Consider the following 13,924-nt stretch of genomic DNA (forward strand, 5'->3'; position numbering starts at 1 on the left):
AAAGAATGGTGATGCGGCTTACATGTATTCGACGGTGATCAAATCAACGGTGATTAATAGAGTACATGTCTGTATTTGTGGCAAAAAAATGTGGGGTGCGGCTTACACTCCAGTGTGGCTTATGTACGCCGGAAAATACGGAACTGTACTCTGCTCGTTGGCAGACTTCCACTTCACATTCAAATGATACAGTGAACTGAATCATGAATGCGCAGTGGCCAGTCAACGAGCATGTGTACTGACCATTTCTCTCTGAATAAGAGGGAGTGCTGATCAGTGAACACAGCCAATGTACGGTCTTTAGACACGTCACATGAACGGAGAGAGTCCAATAGCTGCCTCTATGCAGTACCTGCGGCAACCATTCAACTGTCCTATTTGACGCATGAACAGAAAGGGGGAAAAGAGTGGTTTACCCCAGCTGGGCTGCTCCAACAATACCTGCTTTCTATCCGGCAGAAGTCTGGCACGGGTAATACGATCGCCAATGCTGTCGGTAAAAAGTGACTCACGTACCATCTGCCCACCTGTCTACCGTACAACTATGTATAACTATTTACTCTCTAGGCTTTTCAGCGCGGGCAAAGTAAGCATGGGGCATACGACATGCTGGCTTGGGCTAATCTGGCAATCGCCATGAAGTCAGAGCATGATCAGCACAATGACAGTGTGACTATCTGGCTCGGTTGCCATTCCTTACCTGTCATTGTCGTCAGATAGGGTGCTGCTAGACATGTTTGCCCCAGGGCTCAGACTATCACTGCATTCCACGCCAAAAGAACACCAGCGAAGGACGGCGAACATGGCTTGAGGAGTTGCAGAATGCCAGACCGGTGGCCTGAAAGCAGCAGGAAAACGAGAGCATGAACACATTAAGACTCGAGTGGTAAAAACACCGATTTTCAAGTTGCGTTACGTCATGCACTATTTTCACAGCCGTCGTCACCGGACATATTTTTTGGTGCTGTGGCCCATCCCTTGGGCAGCAACGAAGGGACAGCACCGACTTTCCGCAACCACTTCACTACACCACGGGTATAAAAGGAAACAAAGAAGCTAGAAAATCACATCCTATAGGGCAAGTATCTGCAAATACTGACCGTGAACATTGCGTTTGAATTTTCACCATGGCATCCGAGATCCAATATGCTCATGATTCCAATCTGTCATGGCGCGAGGCCCGTCAGGCTTTGGAGAAGTACGCGAATCATACAAAGAACACACAAATGAGCAAAACACTAAGTATCAAGAAGGCAGAAGGCTCTGGAGGTAGATCGAGTACTACAGCATTGACAGCCATAGCGTACGTGGCACCTATCAGCCGCGGCCGCAATGACATCGAAACAAGCGCTAAGTCCATGAAGACTGATCACAGCAAACATTACGGTAAGGACTACATGCTGCAAATCCAGGGTGAATCCAAGAAGGGGAGTCAGGAATAATATAACAATTATTTCAAGTGTGTACCCGTATCTAAGCATGTCCTTGTTGAATTTTCAGTAGGGGCGCAGTCAAGGGAGCAATGCACCTATTTCAGTTTCTTTCCTCCTTCTCGGCCATGGCTGTTTTTCACTCCGTCCCCTTTGAAGTTACGAACCCCGTGCAATGGAATTAGCTCCAACTGCATACATTGCCCATTACTCCCTCGACTCAAAACTCTCAAACATGGTCTCTCTGCTGAATACGTTAGTGAAGTTGAAAATTTCAAGTAATATATGCTGCAGCGAAACCATGTTTTAGTGTTGGAGTTGAGGTACGCTTAATGGGCAAATGGCTGCAGTGGAGTCTGCATGTGAGTACTTAGAAAGGTGTACGTACATTGCCACCGGCTTTGTCCGTCATCTATACAACGCACACTAGCTCTAGTGTGTCATGCATGTACTAGTTACGCCAATGCGATTGCTTCTTGTTGACATGGATTCACACTCATTACAGTTCTACCGATCATTAGTAGCCATGAGTGATGGCAGTGTAATGCAGTCCCTCAGACTCAACTGTGGCCTCAGTTCCTTTGAATCGCTGCCTGTTGTCTTATTTATTTATTTATATATGTAGGACTCAGTATAGAGTCCATGCACTATATGATGTCCAGCACCCTATATAGAGTCCATTGGTCCAAAATCCACTATACCGCAGAGTCCAGGAGTCCACTCAGTTTTGAACAGCTTCATCCTGCCGCGCAATCCCCTATAAGGAGTACACTTTTTCTACAAGTCCCCTATTCACAGTCCAGAAGTCCAGTTTATCCAGTCACGCCGTCCTGTGTGTTGTGCCCGAAAGAGAACAAACACATTTTCAGTTTTGCTTGCCTCGTGGCAGCGCATTCCTTTCTTCACTTCAGCCATGGCTGCCAGTTCTGCTGTGCAGTTGCTGACAGTAATCTGTCTCGAGGTAACCAAGGAGGATAAGGAGACGTTCAAAATCAAATCTGGAAAGCGTCTTGTGGTTCTCTGAAGACGTTTCATCAGTGCGCGGGATGAAAGCAGAAATTGGAGAACGAGAAAAGTCATTCAAATCTGACGAGTCAGGTACACTGACGCTCTCTTTCGTTCGACGCCACAAGGATCCCCTGTTTGGCTGGCCATTGCTGCCAGTAAGACGTTTGAACGGTTTCATCAGAGCGAGGGATGAAAGCAGAAAGCGGAGAAAGAGAAAAGTTCAGCACAGTTCCAATCTGACGAGTCAGATACACTGACACTCTCTTTCGTTCGACGCCACAAGGATACCCCTGTTTGACTGGACAAGAGCTGGCTGTACCACCGTGTCAAAAGGCTGTCCAACTACATGGCAGGACGACGACTGAGGTAAGGAAGCTTTTACTCGTTTCGATTGGTCTGCTGTTCTGTCGTTATGCTTGAATTTTTTTCCATTTTCAAGGAGCGTATCGCGTTTGTTTGATGTTGCTTGAATGAATGCCCTAAAAGTAATCAACCACTTCGTAATAGTCCTCAAGGACTGCAAGGACTTTGCATCAATCGTATGATGATCGTCTAGCTATCATCAATTATTATTTTATTTCATGAGAAATGTATTTTTATCCCTGTGATAATTATGTGAACTCTACGACACTCTTCCTGTAGTATGATGTCAAATAGAATGGGATCGACAAACGCAGTGCCAGTGTACTAGTAGTAGTAGGACTAGAGGATTGCTTGTATGCCAATGACAAGAAAAAGCTTCTCAAGCTAATACTCGTATTCCCTGAAGTAACCGTTTTGATGTCACGAACATGACATTGTGTCAGTGAAACTGCCTCGTGACAACAAATCATTGCATTTCCATCTTGGGGAAGACTGACTGACAGCAACGATGTACAGATTGTTCAAATCATCTCATTTCAATTTAGTTGCAGTGAAGTGAAACACTGTGCACACTACATGTATGTTGGTGTGTCTGTGCGTCTTGAGTGTGCACAAACGATCTTATTCCTCGTATTACTAATAGATTATTGTCCCCACCGTCACCTGTTCACAGGTCTTTGAGTGGATTGATTTTCATTGAGCATCACATTCGTTGAGAACTTGGTAGTTGTGTGCTCCCATGCATCATTACGGTAACAAGCGTATCCTTGTGCTATCTATTTGTTGCAGGTGTGCTGATCTTCAGAAGCTTGCGGAACTGAGTGCTGCTGAACATTTGCATGGCCACGAGCAATGGTGAAGCTTGCTATTGCACTCTCAGCATGTGCTAGTATTATGCTGACCACTGCACTATGTTACTCTCTTACACTACTACGTGCTTGTTAACGTGCGTGTACCCGTCCCCGTATGCATTCGTTCCGTATAATTATTTGTTATCCCTCTTGACTTTACATGTAAATGGGTGGACGTTTGCATGGCTGTTGGAGTTGCGTGTGTATTGTGTCTCTACTCTTTTCTTGGTGTTTTCTTGGCGTTGTATAAGTTTGCGTGTGTGTGTGTGTGTGCGCACGCGCGCGCGCGCGCACAATAACTTGAAAACAAATAATTAATCCTGGGCTCTCCATTATTCTCTTTCGATTCTTGGTTTTTTTCTAGGTATTTTCTTGGCGTTGTGTGGGTGTGTGCATGTGTGTGTGCGTGCACAATAATTTGGCAACACTACATGATTGAGATATTGTAATTTGCAGCGTCTGCGAAGAGACCACTTGATTTGAGGATGGTGTTTGTAGGGTTTTCATGTAATGAAGTGGCTGCAGTGGCGCCTCAAAACATATTTTTTTTATCTTGAGAAGTGAATGATGTAAAGGATTAAAGGGAGAGGCAGTTTTCTGGTTAATATTCACTGCTTACAGCAGATCCTATGTCTAATTTTGAACTCGATAGGGGATGCCTAATTGGCTGGACTTTATACAGGGAGTGTTGTCCATATAAAGACTCTTTATAGTTGATTTCAAAGTTTGGACTCCGTACAGTTGATTTTGGACCAATGGACTCTATATAGGGGTGAAGCCAATTGGCTGGACTCCATACAGGGAGTGATGTCCATCAAAACTTTGAGCTCACAGTTGATTCCAAGTTTGGACTCTGTACAGTGGATTTTGGACCAATGGACTCTATATAGGGGTTGGACATCATATAGGGGCTGGACGCTCTACTGAGTCCAACATATAGTTTGACTAGTTTGAGGGAAAGACACAAACGGGAAAGTCTGAAGAAAACATTGACTGTTACCACCAGGACTCGAACCAGGGACCCTCGCTTGTAGCTAGCGATGCTCTAACCACTGAGCTATGGATATGACTTTTGGCCTGACGGAGTGACACATCGAGAATGGCGATTCAAGGCTGACAGAATAAGTACAGCTGACAACACAACCGTCGATCAGTCTGCACAATAATGAACCTCAACCCCCCGATACTTCCTCACTGTTCCCCAAACATTGCTATTAACAGCACACTTAATCCATTAGCTCAGCCTTTTTACCCACATTCGCAGCCAACCTCAGGATCACAGCCTATCATGTACATCAATGCCAGGTCCATTAAGAACAAGACTGCCGAGCTGGCTCACATTTGTTCCACAGTTAAACCCCTCATTGTTTCCATAACGGAAACATGGCTTTCTCCACAGTCGTCTTTCACGGTCCCTGGATATGACAGTTTTCGCCGAGATCGTCCGCCAGATGAAAATAGGTCAGCTGCCGATGCCACCCATGCATATGGCGGCGTCTGTATCATGGTACGGTCTGGGACGTTTCCAAAGGTCACCCATCGATCTGACCTCAGTATCCCTCTCCTGGAAGCCATATGGGTGGAAAGAGCCCTGTCAGCTGCTAACAAACATTTCCCAGAGGCGTCTCATGTGAAGATGTTGGTTATTGGTGCAGCATATCGACCCCCAGCCCTTACTCCATCAAGTATCAACACCTTCTGCAATTCCCTCCAGCAATGTCTAAGTACTCTTAAGAACCGAACAACATCTATCCTGTTGATGGGAGACTTTAATGCTAAGTCATGTCATTGGCATGGAACTACCACGGATGCCGCTGGCCGCCAGCTTCACAGTCTTTTCGGCATGTTCTCTCTCACGCAGTTCGTAAATTTTCCAACACATGAGTCATTGTCTGGCACGGGGGCAGCTCTCGACCTAATTGTCTCTGATATACCGGACTCTATATCCTGCCTCCGTGCTACAGCACCACTTGGTCAATCCGATCATTCTATCGTTGTTGGCCACATCCGGACTGTACCCTGCCCAGAAATGCCCACATCTTGTTCTCGTGATGCTCGTTCGACTCCCCTGGATTTCCCTGATTTTAGTGTCTTTTCTTTGGATTCTCTAGACAGCAACACTGTCGCGAGTATGAATAATGCCATGTTCCACATACATTGGCCAGCAGCTTTGAGCCTGGAGAGGCGCGATCCTGACATATTTGTGGACAACTTTTACTCTATCTTCCATAGCATCTGTGCAAGATTTCTGCCCAGGCGGAAGCCGCCGGCTGTCAAGCGTATCTATATGAACCCCCCCCCCCCTGGCTGACCAGTACCCTCCGACATCAGATAAAGAAAAAACGAGATTCGTGTAGTGTTTACCGAAAGTTTCCCTCAGCTGACAACTTCGCTATTTACAGACGAGAGCGAAACATTACTCGAAATATGTCTCGAACTGCCCATGGACTGTACATCTCATCCCTAAGTGCATCCACGGCAAGACCCGCATCACCAAGTTTATTCCAGTTTGTCCGGAAGCTTCGATCTCCCCAAGGCAACAGCAGGACGACTGGAACTCAGCTCTCAGTCGCTGGTACTCTATATTCTGACCCTGTGGATGTGGCAGATGCTTTGAACGAACAGTTTATTGGTTTTGGAACACAAGATGATCCTTCATGGAATGTGCCAGACTTCAAGCCACCCAACGCTCCATCACGTGGAAGAACCACACCTACGTTGCAAGATGTCACCACCACGCCTTTAGCTGTGGCAAAGCAAATCCGCAACCTTAAGACCCGAAAGGCTGCGGGAGCGGACGGTATTTCTCATGAACTCCTGAAACTATTTTGTTCCAGTATTGCATACCCTCTCAGCCTCATCTTTAACCTCACTTTTGCAACTGGTGCCTTCCCTGTTATTTGGAAACACGCAATTGTAACTCCGGTCTTTAAGAACAAGGGAAGTAAGCTCGATGCATCGAATTACCGCCCGATTTTGTTATTGTCAACAATCTCCAAGCTGTGTGAACGTATTCTGTACAACCACTTATACACTTACCTGTCTCCTGTTCTGCATCCGTCCCAGTCTGGATTCCGAAAAGGCGACTCTACGTCCTGGCAGCTTCTCAGACTTGTTCAATCGATGTGTTCTGTTCATGAGAACGGCCATTACAGCATGCTATGTTTCTTTCATCTGAGCAAGGCCTTCGACACAGTATGGACACGCGGGCTCCTATACAAGCTGTCGAGCCATGGAATCCATGGTACTTGCTTCACGTGGCGCAGTAATTACCTGACGGGCAGACAGCAAAGGGTGCGTGTCGGCTCTGCTCTGTCTGCCAAAGGGCATGTACGGTCTGAAGTTCCTCAGGGATCAATCCTGGGACCTCTTCTCTTTCTTGTGTATGTAAACGATCTGGCAGAAATGGAACACACATCGCTGTATGCTGATGATACAGCACTACTTGTGACAGCACCCACTCTCCCCGAGGCTAGTGCCAAGTTACAGTCCGACATAGATGCCGTTATTCATTGGATGGAAAAATGGAAATTGCAGCCCAACTCTTCGAAAACTGCTGTAATGTGTATCCCCCCAGTTGTTCATGTGACCTATCTTCATTAGAAACCAGTCCCTTCACCTTTCCAGGCACCACAACCCCGCTCTGCATCGTTGAAAAACACAAGCATCTTGGCGTCATTATTGACCAACAATGTAACAGTTCCCTGTTAGCGCTAACCTTATCTGCCCTCTAGCTCTGTATCTTGCACCTTTCCCTATCCTGTCAGCGCTCGCGTTATCACCTTAGGGCACGAAGTGCCCTATATCAGTTGTGTTGCCTTGAGCAAGCATTGTCTTTTCCAAGAATACCTTCAAACGGTTACACTGGTAGCAGAGGATGGTTAACATGGTGTTCTTGGAGCTCGCCATTGTCGTGGCGATCCTTGTTCTTTCTGTGTTGCTATTCAGGTTGGCCAGCGAGGTCCGTGAAGCCAGTCGCCAAGTCAGCACCCGTCTGAGCAACCGACAACAACCGCTCCCTGTGTCGCCCGCTCATTCGTCCGGGAAGCCTCGGCACGCTAAGGAGCCGCCGATCTTCGATGGCAAGCCCTCGCAGTTCAAGGAGTGGGCTTTCTCCATTGAGCTGGCGATTCGGTCACTGGGAATCACCGACTCATCGGTGATGGTGGATTACGCAGCGGGCTTCCTGAGCGGCAACGCCAAGCTATGGCTCATCGCATCGTTGGATACGGGTGTGGAGTTCTCGACGTGGCCAGCGCTGCGTGAAGCCCTTGCCAAGGTGTACGGTCCGTTGCATCATCAAGAGCGGGTACGACTGGATCTCTTCGCTGTCAGGCAGCACTCAAGCTTGGAGAGCTATGTCACCGAGTTCTCACGCCTAAGCCTACAAGTGCCTGAGATCGACGAGCTGACCCGAGGACTGCTGTTCGTAAATGGACTGCACCCATCTGTCAAGACCCGGGTGCTGCGAGAGCACCCCACTGATCTGAGCCAAGCGATCAGGTCAGCGCAAACGGCGGACCAACAGCCGAACCCGATTCAGCACCGAAGTCAGCCCGTACGACCCCAAAGGCTAACACCGGAGGATAGGCGTCACCTGAGTCGGCAGGGTGGATGCTTCGCTTGTCGGAAGCCAGGTCACCTAGCTCGGGATTGTCCCAGCAATCAACACCCAAACGCTGGTCGCCAGTGAAGAATGGCGTGCGCTCGCTGGCGACCAAGCGGAAAGCACCCAATGGTTACCCGGTTGACATACGCAACCGTTACAGCGTACTAGAGCTGGAAGAACCAACGCTGCAAGCTGATTCGGAAGATGTTGCCGAACAGGAATCCCATGTCAGCAACGTTGATCTCGCAGTACAGGACACAGAGCTTCCTTTGGAGCATGACCTTCTCCGTGTTGAGGGCAGGATCAACGGCCGCCGGGCAATTATGCTTATTGACTCGGGATCGACGCACGACTTCATATCGGAAGCTTTCGTGCAAAGAAACGGCCTTGTTACGGAGAGCAAGGACGAAACACTGAAGGTAACCCTGGCTGATGGCTCATCGACATCATCGGGACTGCAGAGGACCGGTCCGGTAAAGGTTATCGTGAAAGACTTCAGCGACACCCAATCTTTCACAGTTTTTCCGTTGAGCCGCTATGATGCTATCCTGGGCAAGCCATGGCTGACCAGACACAATCCGGATATCAACTTTCAGACCAACGAAGTCAATCTGAACGGAGAGCCGCTCGTTGCTAAACCCCCTTCCGGCCAAAATAGTGATACGGAGCATCAGGAGTCGCCGCCAATTGAGAGCATGCTCATATCTGGTTCCCAGGCTCGCCGCGAGTTGAGGAAAGGCGCGCAGGGAATCCTGGCGTGGGTCAACGCTACTGACGACGAGGAGGAGGACAGCAAGCCATCAGCCGCCAGACAACACCCAGATCATCAAGAGCAGCTTGCTAACCTTCTGCGGCGGTACTCGGACATCTTTCCAGACGACCTGCCGACCGAGCTTCCGCCAGAGAGGGATGTCGACCATGAGATTGTGACTGAGGAGGGTGCCGTTCCTCCATCACGGGCTGCCTACCGTCTCCCCAGACCCGAGATGGACGAATTGCAAGCCCAGCTCACGGAACTCCTCCGCAAGGGCTTCATCGAACCCAGCAAGTCACCATACGGTGCCCCAGTCTTTTTCGTTAAAAAGTCTGATGGCTCATTGCGCATGGTTTGTGATTGGCGGAATTTGAACAGGATCACCATCAAAAACAAAGCTTGCCTCCCAAACATTGATGACCTGTTTGATGCCATTCAAGGTAGCTCATACTTCAGTAAGCTGGATTTACGCTCGGGATACAATCAGCTTAGGATCCGTCAGGAAGATGTACCTAAGACGGCTATCAATACTCCCTTCGGTCATTTCCAGTTCCGGGTCATGGGCTTTGGATTAACTAACGCCCCTGCCACGTTTCAGTCACTGATGAACAGTATTCTCCAACCGTACTTACGGCGGTTTGTGGTAGTGTTTCTGGATGATATTCTTATCTTCAGCAAATCCTGGCAAGATCATCTGGAACATATCCAGACAGTTCTTGAGACGCTCCGGAAAAATAGGCTATTCTGTAAGCAGTCGAAATGTGAGTTTGGTGTCAAGGATGTTCTGTTTCTAGGGCATCGCATCGACGGTGAATGTATCGCTCCAGATCCAAAGAAGCTTAAAGCAGTGAGGGAATGGCAGCCACCGACGACAGTTACGGAGGTGAGACAGTTCCTTGGTTTTGCGAACTACTTTAGAAGATTTATTGAGCACTACTCTACTATATCGCGGCCATTAGAGGAGATCACTGGCAAACATGCCAGGTTCGAATGGAGTGGCCCCCGTCAGCATGCATTCGAATCCCTGAGACAGGCCTTGTTGAGTGCATCGCTGTTGAAACTAGCAAGCGTGCAGAAGCCTTTCAGAGTTGCAACAGACGCAAGTGATTTTGCAATAGCAGGCGTCCTTCTCCAACAGGGGGAAAGCGATAGTGCTTGGCATCCTGTGGCATATGCCAGTCGTAAGCTGTCACAAGCGGAGCGAAATTACACTGCTGCAGAACGCGAAACCCTGGCGGTGGTGTTTGCACTGCGATCCTGGAGAATTTATCTATTCCAGCATTTTGAAGTGTTCAGTGACAGCATGGCCGTAGTCTACTTGAGCACAAAAGCCAATCTCACTAAGCGCGAAGCTAGATGGGTTGAATTTCTTGCAGACTATGACTTCACAGTTAATCACAAACCCGGCAAGGAAAATATGGCTGATGCGTTATCCCGCCGCCCTGATCTGCGCGGGTCAGCAATTGGCAATGTAGTTGAGGAAAAGGATTGCCCACCCATCCTACCAGCACCCCATTTGAATACGATTGAGTTTGCTTTGGAACTGAGTGATAGTGTTGCTGAGATGATTTCGGAAGCATATCAGAATGACGAGCAGCTTTCCCCAATAATTCAGCGGCTGCGCGGCGATTCCTCTGATAATCTACACGAGCGGTACAATTGGGATGAAGAGTCCAGGTACCTATACCTCCGTGCAGCCCCAAACAATCGCTTGTGTGTACCCAAGTGTGCAGTAAGGCTTCAGCTCCTGCAGGAGTACCACGACTGTGTTACGGCAGGCCATCAGGGACGGGATCGTACATATTTCCGGCTTCGTCAATTCTTCTATTGGCCCAAGATGGGCCTTGACGTGAAGAAATTTGTTAAATCTTGCGGCATATGTCAGCGCACTAAGGGTGGGTTGCCTAGATCCGGTTTGCTGCAATCGCTCCCAGTACCAGACACCCCCTGGAAAGATATTTCCATGGACTTTATCGTTGGCTTACCCCAGACCCCTCAGGGTTTTGATGCAATTTATACATTTGTTGTCCGGCTTACAAAATGTATCCATTTAGTCCCCACGACTTCCAAAATTGACGCTAAGGGTTCTGCTGATTTGTATCTCCAGAATGTGTTTAGATTACACGGTTTGAGTTCCACTATTGTTTGTGATCGGGACCCAAGATTTACTTCTGAATTTTTCCGGGAATTGTTTCATCAATTAGGTACCACCTTGTCGTTTAGTACTGCCAATCACCCACAGACCGATGGGCAGACTGAGAGAATGAATAGAGTAATTGAGGATGTGCTTAGAGCGTTTGTTAACCACAAACAAGATAATTGGGACAAGCTTCTGCCTCTTTGCGAATTTGCAATTAATAGTTCATATCAGTCTTCCACTTCTAGCACGCCGTTTTATCTAAATGGCCCGCGATCTGCTAAAACCACCCTTCGGTGCTGTGTAATTTTTCGGAGAAAATGATGAAAACGTCAGAACGTCTCGATTTTCTCATCATCGCAGGTGACAGTCATGGCGGAAGGAGGACGAAGGCGCTCGTTGGCACAAATTGTTGTCGGATTCTCGGCAGCGGAGTCGTCAGCACTGCTAAATGACGATAGATCGTTCTTCGGGTGGTCAGATCAAGATTCTGACGACCAGAGCGATGACGAATCGACCGACGGCTCTCCGCTCGTCACTCTGCCGATCGCGCTTGCGATCGATGCGGAGCAGAATTTGGACGAGGCGCCAGCGCTACAGCTAGCACAAGCCCTCGCCGCCGGACGACAGGGCCAACCTAAGAAATCTCGTGCCCAGGCTGCGCCCAGTACTGTTGAAGAGGTACAGGCGCGAGTGGACAAGGGCTGCAGTTGTGCCGGTGTCAACTGATTCAAGAACGTGTCACCGGATACTCTACTCACTGCACGCACACAGCGCTCGCAATGACGAACGACGAGCTGTACTGTTACGTCGCTGGAAAGCTCGATGTGTTGAGACGACGCGGTGCAGTTACTTCTCACCATTGCACAAGGGCCAAGGGATGCAGCGCGGAGAAAGGTCCCGATCCACTGATCGCTTTGAAGTGGATGGTGACGAAGTGTGCCAGACTGTTTTCATGTACGCACATTATGTAAAGGAGTGGAAGCTAAAACAAATAAGGCGGATGTCCATGAGCATGCTGTAGATCCCCTCAGCACACACGTGAGGGTTCTTTGCCCTGGAATGCACTGCCTGCTGCAGATGAAGTGTCTGACATCAGGCAGTTCATCCACCACTATGGTGACATCAATGGACTTCCCCAGCCTGCTGCCCCCAGAGGCCAGCTCCAACTAATACTTACCTGCCATGTGCTGCTACCAACTGGAAGAACAGCAGCATACACAACATTCTTGAAAATATGGAGCAGGGAGTGCAGTGATGTGATAATTATGAGACCAAAAGAAAATGTGTGCGGGGTATGTTCCGATCTGCAGTCTCAGATCATAAGGGCAAGAACGGCAGAAACTCGCTTAAAGCACACTGACGCACTGAAAGCTCATATTGAAGAAGCTAACGTGGCTCGTGACCTTTATCAAAAGTGTATTACTGCCTGGCATCTGATCATCTGCCAGTGACGCTCCAGACGGCTGGAATCTCACGGCAACGTGCAAAGTACTTGCACCAACAGATTCGTCCGCACTGCCACCCAGAGAGCGGAGATATCACCTGCCCAGCACCAGACCAAGCAGAGCCAATGTCCTAATTATTTGTTCGGAACATACATAGTAGAATACTGGATAACTGTGCAAAATAGTTTTTCTCTCTACACAGACAGGTGTATGACAGGTGTATGAAGCCTCAGATACGAAATATAGTGTGAATATCAATTATTTTCGGCATTTTTATGCACCAAAAGCTTTCATAAGATGGGTCATATTTCAATGAAATTATACAATTTGAGCCTAATACTTCACCATATGTTTGGGCAATGGCCAGGGACCAACTTCACGCCAAAAACTCATTTTCGGCAAAATAGCACCAAAGGGTGGTTTTAGCAGATCCTTGGCCAAATTATGGACTTAATCCCAAGTCCCCACCAGATTTCCTGGCACGGAGGGGAGGAGGGAGTGCCCCAGACTGGATCCAGGATCGGGCGGATGCCGTCAAGTTGGCAAAGGATGCCATGATTGCCGCTCAGGCTAGACAAGCTCAGTATGCAGACAGGGGAAGGGTGCCCAGCAACCTGAAGGTTGGCGACATGGTGCTGGTGTACAAGGATTTCCTAACAACCGCAGAAGCCCGGGATCAGCCTTCACAGAAGCTACACCCTAAGTGGTTCGGGCCCTACCCAATCATCAAGAAGATCGGACCCAACGCCTATCAGCTGGATCTACCCAGCGCTATTCGGTGCCACCCTGTCTTCAATGTCACTGCTCTGCGCCGGTATGAGCAGAATACTATTCCCGGCAGGCGGCAGCCACCCCCGCCACCGTTCATTGACTTGCACGGTCAGACCAGATACATGGTGGAGAAGATTCTTGACGATCGCCAGCGAAGGCATCAGACTCAGTACCTTGTCAAGTGGCAAGGGTACCCAGACGACGAAGCCACCTGGGAGCCAGAAGGGAACTTGCTGGACGAGGCCGGTAGGCCGATAGTTGCTCTGAGGCGTTACAGGGCGTCCAGGGCATGTTAGTGACACTATGGTTACCGCGAAATGTTACTCGCTCAAATTCAATTGCACGTGTACCTTGAGAATTCCCACTTGATCCTTGTTGTGTTAAGCAATCCATTCCCCTCCTGTTTTAGATTTTCCCCATTTCCGCTATCTTCACTCGCCTGACTGTCCTTGGTTACCTTGCACGGTGCTTCAATTAGATGAGCGTTGTTGGGTTGACACGATTTCATTTGATTATTCCCTTTCCACATATTCCTCGACTCCCTGGAGGCACC

The 13,924-nt window shown here is 48.6% G+C and overlaps 3 long non-coding RNA genes across 4 annotated transcripts in view; 2 read left to right on the forward strand and 1 right to left on the reverse strand.

Annotated features, from left to right (window-relative positions):
• LOC135822622 (uncharacterized) overlaps positions 1-13,924 on the reverse strand; it is a 60,178-nt gene that overhangs the window by 17,750 nt on the left and 28,504 nt on the right. Inside the window, exon 1 of one of the 2 annotated variants that reach the window (XR_010554518.1) lies at positions 701-838. The exons of the other annotated variant lie outside the window; for it this stretch is intronic. This is a non-coding gene — a long non-coding RNA (uncharacterized LOC135822622). Of the gene's footprint in view, positions 1-700; positions 839-13,924 lie in introns of those variants that run through there. 2 annotated transcript variants of the gene reach the window in all.
• Positions 1,036-13,924, forward strand: part of LOC135822618 (uncharacterized) — a 44,706-nt gene continuing 31,817 nt past the window's right edge. The window contains exon 1 of the long non-coding RNA XR_010554511.1: positions 1,036-1,386. This is a non-coding gene — a long non-coding RNA (uncharacterized LOC135822618). The remainder of the gene's footprint in view (positions 1,387-13,924) is intronic.
• Positions 2,122-4,125, forward strand: LOC135823440 (uncharacterized). Its single transcript, XR_010554706.1, has 2 exons — positions 2,122-2,804; positions 3,591-4,125. It is a non-coding gene; the product is annotated as an uncharacterized LOC135823440 (long non-coding RNA).

The sequence above is a fragment of the Sycon ciliatum genome, chromosome 8 (assembly GCF_964019385.1).
Source record: "Sycon ciliatum chromosome 8, ocSycCili1.1, whole genome shotgun sequence".
Classification (NCBI taxonomy): Eukaryota; Metazoa; Porifera; class Calcarea; order Leucosolenida; family Sycettidae; genus Sycon; species Sycon ciliatum.